Here is a 14,344-nt window from a genome sequence, read left to right as displayed (position 1 = left end):
GCAATTCAATTGTCAAAACCGTGCAGGTTTATTTAACCGTAGACCACTCATTTAGGTGGCTAGACTAATTACAATTCTATACCAATAAATACATGAAGATAGTGTTTTAGTGATCATTTGTACACTGTTGAAAGGAAGGCACCTTTAGGCTATGTGGGTAGCAGTATAGGCATGGGGGCGTCTGTTGGATCTTGATGTAGATCGACTTTCGTTCTCCAGTTTTGTCAGAAGTGTTTGGTAGGCTGTAGAACAACCATAACACAATGACGTGCAACTAACAACAGACCGTGTGATCTTGGAATGAAATTAGTCGAATGGAAAACCACGGAAGCAAAATCTGGAACTTAAAGAGGAATGTGACATGACACAAGGTGTACTTGGATAGATACGGTCGTTCATTCTGAGGTGAGCCAAAGGCATTTTTAATCATGGATAGGCCTTAAGTCCCAATAGTGCATGTAATACTGGCATATACTGTACCGTTTATCTAAAGATGAAATACAATTGCAGTCTCTTACAGGGACGATGCATGATGTTTGGGTCTTTCTGGTGTCAGTCATTGAGGAAGCCTGTATGAAGTGCCTAGCTTGATAACAAATTCAATTAAACTACTGTAGGCACTAGAGATTTAGGGGAATCAGAGGTTGCCTTGAGAGGATAAAGGACTTATTGTCCAGTAGACTGTTGTGGGGTGGACTGGAGAGTGGGCTGCAGTGTCTCTACAGTTGCAATGAAGAGGACAGCACCGTGGTTCTGAAATACTTCGTTATCGTTTTACATGAATTGACGAGTTTAAATAGGACTTTTGGTTTCAGAAGAGAGAGAAAAGGTTTGTGGAGTTTATCTCAACTGTAGATTGATTGTGTTTTAGGTTGTGGTTTGGGGTTCTCTGACAGCCAGGGTCCTTATGAATTAGTAGTCATTTATAGCAAATGGGAATGACAGACTTCCTGCCAGACTTACAGAATATGTGCTTTAAAAGCAGAATTTAAGTAGGCAAAGAATACAGTGCTGTGATGGAAACATTTGCCTAATTCACACATTTCAGAAATATCAAAAATATGTCTGTCAAAGCCAAAGGCATTTTACTTAAATTATGTCTCTATCTAACTGATCTTCTACCCTGGTGGAGAGTTGTTTAAGATCTCCCCCAGATCTCCATCAGAGAGATGGAAAAATACATCTTTGATCCAAGCTTACTAGCTGAACGGCATGCATCTCATGCTTTTAAACTGGCCTCGCAATTCACTATGTCAATAATACTTAGTCCATGCAGTCAGTGGCTCAACAGTGAACGATTAAACGCTCATTCAATTAGCCTGTTAATACGAATCTGATAACCCATGGCACTGAGAGGAGGGAGGTGGTACTGTAGAATGACCCCCACCACTCCAACCACCACCACCTAGCCTGTTTCCCTGCAGGCCCTTGTGTTGTCAATGGTGTTCTGGGCCAGAGCCTAACTTGATTACTGTGCACTTAATTTGCAGCGCGGCTCTCCGCTGGTCCCGCCAGGGCCTGTCTGTCTGTGTGCAGGGGCTCATTTAAGTGACTGAATCACTGTGTGTGTTAGCCTACCTGCTAATCGCCAATCACATACAGTGGCAAGAAAAAGTATGTGAACCCTTTGCAAATACCTGGATTTCTGCATAAATTGGTCATAACATTTGATCTGATCTTCATCTAGGTCACAACAATAGACCAACACAGTCTGCATAAACTAATAACATGTCTTTATTGAACACACCGTGTAAACATTCACAGTGCAGGGTGGGAAAAGTATGTGAATCCTTGGATTTAATAACTGGTTGACCCTCCTTGGGCAGCATTAACCTCAACCAAACATTTTCTGTAGTTGTGGATCAGACCTGCACAACAGTCAGGAATTTTGGACCATTCCTCTTTACAAAACTGTTTCAGTTCAGCAATATTCTTGGGATGTCTGGTGTGAACTGCTCTCTTGAGGTCATGCCACAGCGTCTCAATTGGGTTGAGGTCAGGACTCTTACTGGGCCACTCCAGAAGGCATATTTTCTTCTGTTGAAGCCATTCTGTTGTTGATTTACTTCTGTGTTTTGAGTCATTGTCCTGTTGCATCACCCAACTTCTGTTGAGCTTCAATTGGCAGACAGATAGCCTTACATTCTCCTGCAAAATGTCTTGATAAACTTGATGATAGCAAGCTGTCCAGGCCCTGAGGCAGCAAATCAGCCCCAAACCATGATGCTCCCTCCACCATACTTTACAGTTGGGATGAGGTTTTAATGTTGGTGTGCGGAGCCTTTTTTTCTCCACACATAGTGTTGTGTGTTCCTTCCAAACAACTGTAGTTTCATCTGTCCACAGAGTATTTTGCCAGAAGCACTGTGGAACATCCATGGGCACTTTTGCAAACTTCAGACGGTCAGCAATGTTTTTTTGGACAGCAGTGGCTTCTTTCGTGGTTTCCTCCCATGAACACCATTCTTGTTTAGTGTTGTTACGTATCGTAGACTCGTCAACAGAGATGTTAGCATGTTCCAGAGATTTCTGTAAGTCTTTRGCTGACACTCTAGGATTCTTCTTAACATCATTGAGCATTCTGCGCTGTGCTCTTGCAGTAATCTTTGCAGGACCGCCATTCCTAGGGAGAGTAGCAACAGTGCTGAACTGTTCCCATTTATAGACATTTTGTCTTACCGTGGATTGATGAACATCAAGGCTTTTAGAGATACTTTTGTAACCCTTTCCAGCTTTATGAATGTCAAGGAGTTCACATAGTTTTTCCAACCTACACTGTGAATGTTTAAATGATGTATTCAATATCGACAAGAAAAATACAATAATTTGTGTGTTATTAGTTTGAGCACGCTATGTTTGTCTATTGTTGCGACTTAGATAAAGATCAGATCAAATGACACATTTATGCAGAAATCCAGGTAATTCCAAAGGGTTCACATACTTTCTCTTGCCACTGTAACACTGTAGACTCTCACGGGGCTGTTGTTGTGTTTCGCTTTGTTTTCTCAGCTAACCATGTTTTGCTTTTCTCACCCTTAAATTGGATTGTGGGAGCATCTCGGCTTGTTTCTGATGTCTTATGTAAAGTGTTGTGTTTGAGCTGTAATTATGAGTGCAGAACTGTATTAGGGTTGTCACTATTGGTGTATCATGAATGATGCATACTGTGGAGATGATGTACCTGTTAGTATGTCTATTTTGAGGATTAATTGCTTCCTTTAAGGGAAACAAAGCACAATCATACTCTAAAGCGGAAAACCAACAAGGAATCCATAGGGAGCCTTGGTGAGAAAGATATACCTCCAAACAACCATGGGGACATGTATTTACCAGTTACCTCATCATGTGTGAAAGTGATGTGGCCATTTGCTGGTCCAGACCCATGTTGCCCAACAGAGGTCCCATAGTACACAAATCTCTCCAGTTTCTGGCCAAAGTCCTGTCTGGCTTTTAATGGATCCCCCATAATCAGAGGCCTTACCAATCAAGCAACTGATTGCTTCAGTCGATTAATTAAGACTGTTTGCGCTACAGTGTGCAGTGTGACCTTCACCAAGTGTCCTTACTCTCCAGTGGTAACAAAGGGCTGACGCACATAGATTAAAGAGAGTGAGCAATTTGGCACCATACAGCTGGAGTGCAGAATTGAAGAGTGTTTTTCTCTGAAAGGTAGCCCGCTGAGGGTGAGTAACACATTGAATGATGCAGTTTAAGCATGACTCGTCGTTAAACTTCGCATTTCTAGCTTAACTGGAATCTAATTGGTCTGGAAATTGCAGCTTCGTTTCCCTGTCATCCGAGTCAACTCGCAATCTATGAGGGCCAGTGGGTGCAGACTTTTGTTAGAGTCAATCAGTAACACACCTGATTCTAACAATCTAGCAACTAGTTTTCAATCAATACTTTCGAATTGGAACACCCAATACCAGGAGGAGGCAGTCTTACCAGCATATGCTTGGTGTACAGTAGGTGCTGGCTTTTATTTCATCTTTTCAATCAAAACTTTGACTATTAGAGGTGTCACCTCTTGGCTGCCTAACACTGCCCTAAACCCATATTGCAGTGAGATGAGATCAACCGCTGCAAAGCCTACCACCATAGAGTAGATCTGAGTAATGTGTCTTTAATACACCCAATACCTGCAAGACTGCCTAGCACACTAGCATATTGAGGCCATTCATCTCACTCCATGGCCTCATCACCCGAGACCTGAATTTGCTCTACCTCTGAGCTCTCTGCTTAACTGTACATGTGTAATGCCTTCATAAGCACAGCTGACTACCAACTAAGAAACGGCACTTATGTGACTCACAGCACAGCCTGACCATGTATATAAAATGAATTCCATGTCTCTCCAACATATCTCTTACTCATTTCTGCCTCGCCCATTCAACAATGATGTTGCTGTACATTTATGTAAGCCACTCACACTCTGTCAAATGTAGCTGATGATGAGGGAGGAGGGAGAGCAGGAACTCTGCTACATGATATAATATTAATGGGCTGCTTTTAAGGGTCGCAAGGGGTGAGAGAGAGAGAGGATGAGAGAGAGAGAGCAGTGAGAAGAGGAGGAGAAGGGAGAAGAGAGGAGTCAGAGGAGAGGAGAGAGAAGGCAGAGAGAAAGACGAGGAGAGAGAGGGCGAGCGGAGATACAGAGAAGAGGAAGCGAGTAGAAGGGAGACCTGATGTCGCCAGAGACAAGACAGTTGGGAGATGGGGGGAGAGTGAGAGCAGGAGAGGAAGATATAACGATGGATACGGAGGTGAATACAGCAGCCAGGCAAGCAGAGAGGAGCACGGAGAGGAGGCGACGGACGACACTATTTCGAATGCGGCCGGAGAGAGGTTTCGAAGAGAGAAAGAGGAGAGAGAGAGAGAGAGAGAAGAGAGAGAGAGAGAGAGAGAGAGAGAGAGAGAAGAGAGAGAGACAGAGAGAGAGAGAGAGAGAAGGAGAGAGAGAGAGAGAGAAGAGAGAGAAGGAGAGAGAGAGAGAGACGAGAGAAGAGAGAGAGAGAGAGAGAGAAGAGAAAAGAGGAGAGAATGAGAAGAGAGAGAGAGAGAGAGAGAGAGAGAGAGAGAGAGGGAGAGAGAGGAGAGAGAGAGACGAGAGAGAGAGAGAGAGAGAGAGAGAGAGAGAGAGAGAGAGAGAGAGAGAGAGAGAGCCTGCAGTTGTGACACTGATCTCTTCCCATTCCTTCTTCCTTCAAAAGTACTGCATAACAACACACCTAGCAAATCTGTAAAGGTGCTTGGACACTTTCTTCTCCGTGTTTCCAACTTCAACCCGAGGTGACCCAGTATCAACGGTTTATAACTTCTGTCGAGTTGTGCGGGAAGGAGGAACATTCTCTCTCATTCAGTTGCTGTCCGATGAATATTGGGTAAACGAGGGTCATTGTCGTTGCTAGCTCCTCCACAGAGCTTTACCAACTACCAGAGACCGTGGATGCTCTGTTTCTCTTACTAACTGTTAGTCATTAACCATTAAGAAGGGCCCCAGAATCCAGTTAACCGTAAGAGATCCTCAGGCATAGCCACTGGGGGAAATTGAAACGCAATGACGCCTTTTGAAGTGTGACCGATAATAGTGTTTGTTGGATGATTACACAACAGTGTTGCTGGGTGCTTGACTTAATATGAGCACAATAAAATACCAGTCGGTGTCCAGCCGAATGTTGTTTGCCAAGAGCACAATAATTCCCAACCAACTAGCACACTTCATGCCATGGGTGTTTGTGCCTCTGTGCTTTTCACTGCAACACATAGACGTTAGCTCGAGGTATCCTGTTTCTATTGCAAAGCTTTCACAATGCTTTGCTTGATATGAGTGTAACAAATATCTGCCAATGTCCAGCCAATTTGTTTCCCCAAGAGCATGCTGTCAATTTAGGATCACCCCGTGCTGAAAAAAACAGCGTAGACGGGCATAGACTGTTGTCTTTTCGCTGGTGACCAGCCTTTGTTGTGTTTTCGCTGGTGACCAGTCTTTGCTGTGTTTTCGACTGGTGACCAGCCTTTGTTGTGTTTCGCTGTTGACCAGGCTTTGTTGTGTTTTCACTAGGGGGAGAGCCTTCATTGTGTTTTCACTAACGACCAGCCATCATTGTGTTTTTGCTGGTGACCAGCCTTCGCTGTGTTTTGGAGACTGGTCACAAGCGTACCAGAATTGTTGGTCACCCGCAAAACCAGCATCAAGTGATTTGATTTGAAGTAACATTATGCTGGCTTGCAAAGTGATGTCTATTGGAATCCAGCCTGAGTGGGGATATCCAACAATTGGAAATGTTATTCACCCACAATCTGCATTCAGAATGACTGCCAGGGTTAGAAAGATGAGTAAGATGAGTAAACCATCTAAACTGGAACAACCATTTCAGTAACGAGTGCAATAAGTCCAAATAACAGATTGGATTACTTTAGAAACATTTACATAATTTATTTTTGTGTAACATAAGATAAATGAATTAAGTGCCTTCAGAAAGTATTCACACCCCTTGACTTTTTCCTAAATATTTTGTGTTACATGGATTCAATCGAGATTTTTTTTGTCACTGGCTTTTTAATTTTATTTTTTACAAATGAATTAAAAATGAAAAGTTGAAATGTCTTGAGTCAATAAGTATTCAACCTCTTTGTAATTGCAAGCCTATAAGTTCAGGAGTAAACATTTGCTTAACAAGTCACGAAATACGTTTCATGGACTCACTGTGTGCAATAAGTGTTTAACATGATTATTGAATGACTACCTCATTTCTGTACCCCACACATACAATTATCTGTAAGGTGCCTCAGTCGAGCAGTGAATTTCAAAGAACAGATTCAACCATAAAGACCAGGGAGGTTTTACAATGCCTCACAAAAAAGGGCACCTATTGGTAGACAGGTAAAAATATAAAAAAACAGACATTGAATATCTATTTGAGCATTGTGAAGTTATGAATTACACTTTGGATGGTGTATCAAAGCACCCAGTCACTACAAAGATACAGGTGTCCTTCATAACTCAGTTGCAAGGTAACCAAACAACCTGAGGATTGATTATAAAAAACATTTGACATGTTTCTACGAACTTTACGGATACTATTTGGATTTTTCATCTGCCCTTCATGACCGCTCGAGCCTGTGGATTTCTGAACATAACGCGCCAACCAAATGGAGGTTTTCGGATATAAAAATAATCTTTATCGAACAAAAGGAACATTTATTGTGTAACTGGGAGTCTCGTGAGTGCAAACATCCGAAGATCATCAAAGGTAAGCGATTATTTTTATTTATTTTCTGACTTTCGTAACCAATCTACATTGCTGCTAGCTGTTTGTAATGTTTTGTCTAGTTATTGATAAACTCACACAAACGCTTGGATTGCTTTCGCTGTTAAGCATATTTTCAAAATATGACACGACAGGTGGATTAACAACAAGCTAAGCTGTGTTTTGGTATATTGCACTTGTGATTTCAAGAAATTAAATATTTTTTGTAATTTCTTTTGAATTTGGCGCTCTGCAATTCAGCGGATGTTTACGAAAATGATCCCGCTAAAGGGATCTGTGCGCCAAGAGGACTGGGGAGTTTTTCAGGATAAAAAAAGAAACATAATGGATCTAAGCACAGGCTAAGTCCTAGATTCATTCTGCCTTCCACCAGACATTGGGAGATGAATTCACCTTTCAGCAGGACAATAACCTAAAACACAAGGCCAAATCTGCACTGGAGTTGCAGAGTTACAGTTTTTACTTAAATCTACTTGAAGACCTGACCTGGTTGTCTAGCAATGATCAACAACCGAATTGACAGAGTTTGAAGAATATTGAAAATAGTAATGTGCAAATGTTTCCAGGTGTGGAAAGCTCTTAGAGACATACCAAGAAAGACTCACAGCTGTAAAGTGTGTCTATAAAGTATTGACTCAGGGGTATGAATACTTATGTGAATGAGATATTTCTGTATTTCATTTTTTACAAATTTTCACTTTACCATTATGGGGATTTGTGTGTAGATGGGAGAGGAAAAAACTATTTAGAATTTTGGAATACAGTCTGTAACACAACAATGTGGAATGAGGTATAAATACTTTCTCAAGTACAAATACTTTCTCAATGTATGTACATGTACGCATGCATGCAAAAACACAGATATTGAAACAAATAATTATACAAAATCAAACTGCAGTAGAGCATGCTGAGAAATATGATGATAATAATGGCCTGATTGGTGGAGTGCTGCAGAGGTGGTTGTCCTTCTGGAAGGCTCTCCCATCTCCACAGAAGAACTGTAGAGCTCTGTCAGAGTGACCATCGAGTTCTTGGTCACCTCCCTGACCAAGGCTCTTCTCCCCTGATTGCTCAGTTTGGCCGGGTGGCCAGCTCTAGCAAGAGTTTTGGTGGTTTGAAACGTCTTCCATTTAAGAATGATGGAGGCCACTGTGTTATTGGTGATCTTCAATGCTGCAGAAATTGTTTGGTACCATTCCGCAGATATGTGCTTCGACACAATCCTGTCTCGGAGCTCTACAGACAATTCCTTCAACCCCATGGCTTGGTTTTTGTGCCTGACAGGTTTGTGCCTTTCCAAATCATGTCCAATCAATTGAATTTACCACAGGTGGACTCCAATCAAGTTGTAGAAACATCTCAACGATGATCAATAGAAACAGGATGCATCTGAGCTCAATTTTGAGTCTCATAGCAAAGGGTCTGAATACTTACGTAAATAAGGTATTTCAGTTGTTTTTTTTGTTTTTTTTATTTGCAAAAATTTGTTTGTAGATTGCTGTGAGTTATAATTTTGTAATCCATTTTAGAATAAGGCTTGTAACGTAACAAAATGTGGAAAAAGTCGAGGGGTCTGAATACTTTCCGAAGGCACTGTATATACTGAATTCTAGTCTGCCTATCCTACTTAACTTTTGCTGTACATATACTATTATATCGTACAAATTCTACAGATATACAACATATTTTGTCCATATACTGTCCATAATGTCTATACATTCCATCATATACAAATATACACTACCGGTCAAAAGTTTTAGAACACCTACTCATTCAAGGGTTTTTCTTTATTTTTGCTATTTTCTACATTGTGGAATAATAGTGAAGACATCAAGACTATGAAATAACATATATGGAATCATGTAGTAACCAAAAAAGTGTTAAACAAATCCAAATATATTTTATATTTGATATTCTTCAAATAGCCACTCTTGACAGCTTGCACACTCTTGTCATTCTCTCAACCAGCTTCACTGGCACTGAATGCTTTTCCAACAGTCTTGAAGGAGTTCCCATATATGCTGAGCACTTGTTGGCTACTTTTCCTTCACTCGGCAGTCCGACTCATCTCAAACCATCTCAATTTGGTTGATGTCGGAGGATTGTTGAGGCCAGATCTTCTGATGTAGCACTTCATCACTCTCCTTCTTTGTCAAATAGCCGTTACACAACCTGGAGGTATGTTGGGTCATTGTTCTGTTGAAAAACAAATGCTAGTCCCACTAAGTCCAAACCAGATGGGATGGCGTATCACTGTAGAATGTTGTGGTAGCCATGCTGTTTAAGTGTGCCATGAATTCTAAATAAATCACAGAAAGTGTCACCAGCAAAGCACCATCACACCTTCTTCTCCTTCATGCTTTACGGTGGGAACCACACATGCGGAGATCAGCCGTTCACCCACACCATATCTCACAAAGATGCGGTGGTTGGGACCAATAATCTCCAATTTGCACTCCAGACCAAAGGACAAATTTCCACCGGTCTAATGTCCATTGCTCATGTTTCTTGGCCCAAGCAAGTCTCTTATTATTATTGGTGTCCTTTAGTAGTGGTTTCTTTGCAGCAATTCGACCATGAAGGTCTGATTCACACAGTCTCCATTGAACAGTTGATGTTGAGATGTGTCTGTTACGTAAACTCTGTGAAGAATTTATTTGGGCTGCAATTTCTGAGGCTGGTAACTCTAATGAACGTATCTTCTGCAGCAGAGGTAACTCTGTGTCTTCCATTCCTGTGGCTGTCCTCATAAGAGCCAGTTTCATCATAGCGCTTGGTGGTTTTTGCAACTGCACTTGAAGAAACTTACAAAGTTTTTGAAATTTTCTGTATTGACAGACCTTCTTGTCTAAAAGTAAAGATGGACTGTTTCTCTTCGCTTCTTTAAGCTGTTCTTGCCATAATATGGACTTGGTCTTTTACCAAATATCTTCTGTATACCCCCCTACCTTGTCACAACATAACTGATTGGCTCAAACGTATTAAAACCCCTTTGTGCTAGGGAAAAGCATGCCCAAAGTAAACTGCCTGTTACTCAGGCCCCGAAGCTAGGATATGCATATAATTGGTCGATTTGGATAGAAAACACTCTGACGTTTCTGTTCGAATAATGTCTGTGAGTATAACAGAACAGATATGGCAGGCGAAACCGCGAGGACAAACCATCCAAAAATAAAAAAGTTCAGCCTACCACTGTTTCCAATGGCTGTCATGTTTATTATGAGGCAAAATCCTCTCAGATTGCAGTTCCTAGGGCTTCCACTAGATGTCAACAGTCTTTAAAAAGAGTTTAAGGCTTGTTTTTGGAAAAATTAGCTAGAATTTGTAGTATTTCCTAAGTGGCTCCCATTTTGGCTGTAGTGTTTTCATGCTGTCACGATCGTCGTAAGAAGCAGACCAAAGCGCAGCGTGGTTTGAATACATTCTTCTATATTTAATGAAGAACACTTAAACAAAAAACAACAAAACGAATAAGACGAACGTGAACGCTATAATAAACACTGTGCTAACATGCAACATAACATAGACAATAACCCACAACCCACAATACAAAACAGGCTACCTAAATATGGTTCCCAATCAGAGACAACGCAAAACACCTGTCTCTGATTGAGAACCATATCAGGCCAAACACATAGAAATATACAAACCAGACATACAACATAGAATGCCCACACAGATCACACCCTGACCAACCAAAACATAAAACATACAAAGCAAACTATGGTCAGGGCGTGACACATGCGCAAGGATGAGAGCGCGTTCTTTGTTGCTCATCTCCGGTAAAGACAATAGCGATTCTCCGTCTTAAATTGTATAATTTATTTACGTATTAGGGTACCAAAGGTTTGATTATAAATGTTGTTTGGCTTGTTTGGAGAAGTTTATTGGTAACGTTTGGGATTCATTTTGTATGCATTTTGAAGGAGGGAAACCGGTGGATTATTGAATGAAGCGTGCCAGCTAAACTGAGTTTTTGGGGATATAAAGAAGGATTTTATCGAACAAAATGACCATTTGTGATGTAGCTGGGACCTTTTGGAGTGCCAACAGAAGAAGATCTTCAAAGGTAAGCATTTATTATATCGCTATTTCTGACTTTCGTGGCGCACCTGCCTGGTTGAAAAATGTTTTTCATGCTCTTGTATGCGGGGCGCTGTCCTCAGATAATCGCATGGTGTGCTTTCGCCGTAATGCCTTTTTGAAATCTGACACAGCGGCTGGATTAACAAGAAGTTAAGCTTTATTTTGATGTATGACACTTTCATGAATGTTAAATATTTCTACTTCTGTAATTAGAATTTCGCGCTCTGCAATTTCACTGGATTTTGTCGAGGTGGGTCGCTAGCGGAACGCCTGCGCCAGAAAGGTTAATGAAATGCATTCCAGGTAACTACCACATAAAGCTGGTTGATAGAATGCCAAGAGTGTGCAAAGCTGTCATCAAGGCAAAGCGTGGCTATTTGAAGAATTTGTTTAACACTTTTTTGGTTACTACATGATTCCATGTGTTATTTAATAGTTTTGATGTCTTCCATATTATTAGAAAATAGTACAAATAAAGAAAAACCCTTGATTGAGTAGGTGTTCTAAAACTTTTGACCGGTAGTGTATTTATACTATGAATTCCAACATTGTTCGTCCTAATACTTCTATATTTTTAATTCCATTCTTTAACTTTTTAGATTTGTGTGTGTTGTTGGCATTCTAATTCATCCCAAAGGTGTTCGATGGGGTTGAGGTCAGGGCTCTGTGCAGGCCAGTTAAGTTCTTCCACACCGATCTAAAAAAAAAAAAAAATCCGCTCCAAATTCGCTCCATTCATTAAAATCACAACCAACACCCATCCATTTTTGTGACGACCTGGACCTACCTACCATTTGGTTTTGAAGCATTGTAAAATATTTGAATAAATATGAGATGAATGTAAGAAGCACACAATTTCAAATAGGCTACATGTTATTTTAAACAACTGTCGTGGCAGAATCAGATTTAGCTAAGTAACATAGATAGATAAGATGTTATTTTCATCATATGCTTGTGAGATACTTGTCATTAGAATCTTCTGAGCTAGGGATTRGTAACTTGGGGCCAGAGAGGGGAGAGGTCAGGCTTGTCTTCATAWGTCAATGTATCTGTTAAACCATGTGGTRCTAAGTAGAATATCAGAAGGGGAGGAGGACAGAGTGGAACRTTGGTTTCTTATGGGAACGTTGTTTGTAACTATTCCTAAACCATGTGAAGGGATGGAGTTATTAATTGAGGAACCAGTTAGTTATCTCATACAATGTCTGTACGCCAGTCACTCCCTACTTTTCTCATAGGGGGRAGGAGTKTGGCCGTGTTTGGAACCATTGTATGTCCCCTCTGAGGTTGCCCTTATCTTGACCTAGTATTTGACCTAAGGGGCTCACTGTCTGATTTTGAGTTTGTCCAGGTTTGGGAATATCTAGAAATGACAATTGATATATGCCATTGGATGAGGTAATGGTTGGTAGACAGTGAAGTACCAAGCATGAGATTTAAACCTTGTCTTGGGAGATCAAACTGAACGATGATTTATAGCTGATGCTGTCTAGCGATAGGATACTCCTCTTTCGGGTAAAGCATTCTTTGTAAGTTGAGAGGGGTGTATCTTGGCTATAAATGAAACTAAGAATTGTTTTGTAAGCACTCTCAGAGAATTCATTTATAGACACTGAATTGATCTGAGAGTCATTAAAGGGCTTTGGTGAAGCTTGTATATATATTAAAGATGGAATATATAATTTAACTCTGACTTGTGTGTGGTTGGCTTTCTCTCTCTCTTTATTGAGTAATACAGGAAATTACCACGACACAACATATAAACACTCTAAATAGGTCAGGAGTCAGACAGGGAACCTAAGAAAAAACTAAAATGAATTATTTTGGTTATATTATTTCAATTATTTCAAGGCCATAGCCTACAAATAAATACATTGTGAAGCATTTGCGAGTGCGACACAATTTGCAGGTAGGGACATAATGCGATCAACATTTAAACAACACTTTGTTTTATTAAATCATTATAGTCTAAAATTTGCGCATATAGGCTTTGACTTACTTAGAATTAAATATTAATTAAACGAAAAATGACTTATTAGTGCCTTTGAATACATGTTTGTAATACATTTTTAGAAAGATGAGTTTGGCCAGTTTCTGGTTTCATGCTCATGCGATGGTGCCTGGAGAGCAGGCCAGCAGCTGAGAATATTCTCTCCACACTTGCAGAGATCCCTTTGGCCACTCATGCCAGGCTGAGCAGAGATTCAGAGTTGTTTAAAAAGAAAATCTATAGGTAGGCCTAAATGTTTATAGGCAAAATAACTCAATCAAAATGGAAAGCTCCTTGAATGTGGAAAAATGCCAGGCCTATTGGTCCAAAATCAATGATGGCCTATTGTAGTGTATGTTTATTTGTACAAACCGTTAGTGGAAGTGTTTTAACACTGTAACATGAAAGAACTGCACTATTAAGAGGTTACTGTGCATTTCACAGTAACTTTATGGAAGTTAGTTGCCTGGAAGTTGCTGTGAATTTTGTGTTAGTGAGTTGTCAACCAGCTGTCAATAAGTTATTGTACAATTCACAGTCTCTTAATAGCCAGTAACTGCTAGTAACTAACTGCTAGTAACATACTGGCAACTTAAGTGTCAGTAAGTTATTGTAAAATGCACAGTAACATACTGTAACGGTGGTCCTCCTCCTCTTCATCTGAATCCGAAGAGGAGGAGCAGGGATTGAACCAACATGCAGCGGATTGTGAAGACATAATGAATTTATTAAAGACAGACGGGAAAAAACACGAAAACGAACTATACTTCAAAATGATACAAAATAACAAAACGAAAGTAGACAGACCTGAACGACGAACATACATAAACACGAGAACGCACGAACAGGGAAAAATAGCCTACATGAAATGAACAAACCGTAACAGTCCCGTATGGTGCGACAAACACTGACACAGGAGACAACCAAGTGTCTATAAATGAATTCTCTGAGAGTGCTTACAAAACAATTCTTAGTTTCATTTATAGCCAAGATACAC

The 14,344-nt window shown here is 40.5% G+C and overlaps 1 protein-coding gene across 1 annotated transcript in view; it reads left to right on the top strand.

Moving 5' to 3' along the window:
* The window catches only part of LOC111967671 (TANK-binding kinase 1-binding protein 1-like), a 146,672-nt gene that overhangs the window by 727 nt on the left and 131,601 nt on the right, over positions 1-14,344 (top strand). The window lies entirely within an intron of this gene.

The sequence above is a fragment of the Salvelinus sp. IW2-2015 genome, linkage group LG8 (genome assembly GCF_002910315.2).
Source record: "Salvelinus sp. IW2-2015 linkage group LG8, ASM291031v2, whole genome shotgun sequence".
In the NCBI taxonomy this organism is placed as follows: domain Eukaryota; kingdom Metazoa; phylum Chordata; class Actinopteri; order Salmoniformes; family Salmonidae; genus Salvelinus; species Salvelinus sp. IW2-2015.
This window is presented reverse-complemented; position numbering and strand designations above follow the sequence as displayed.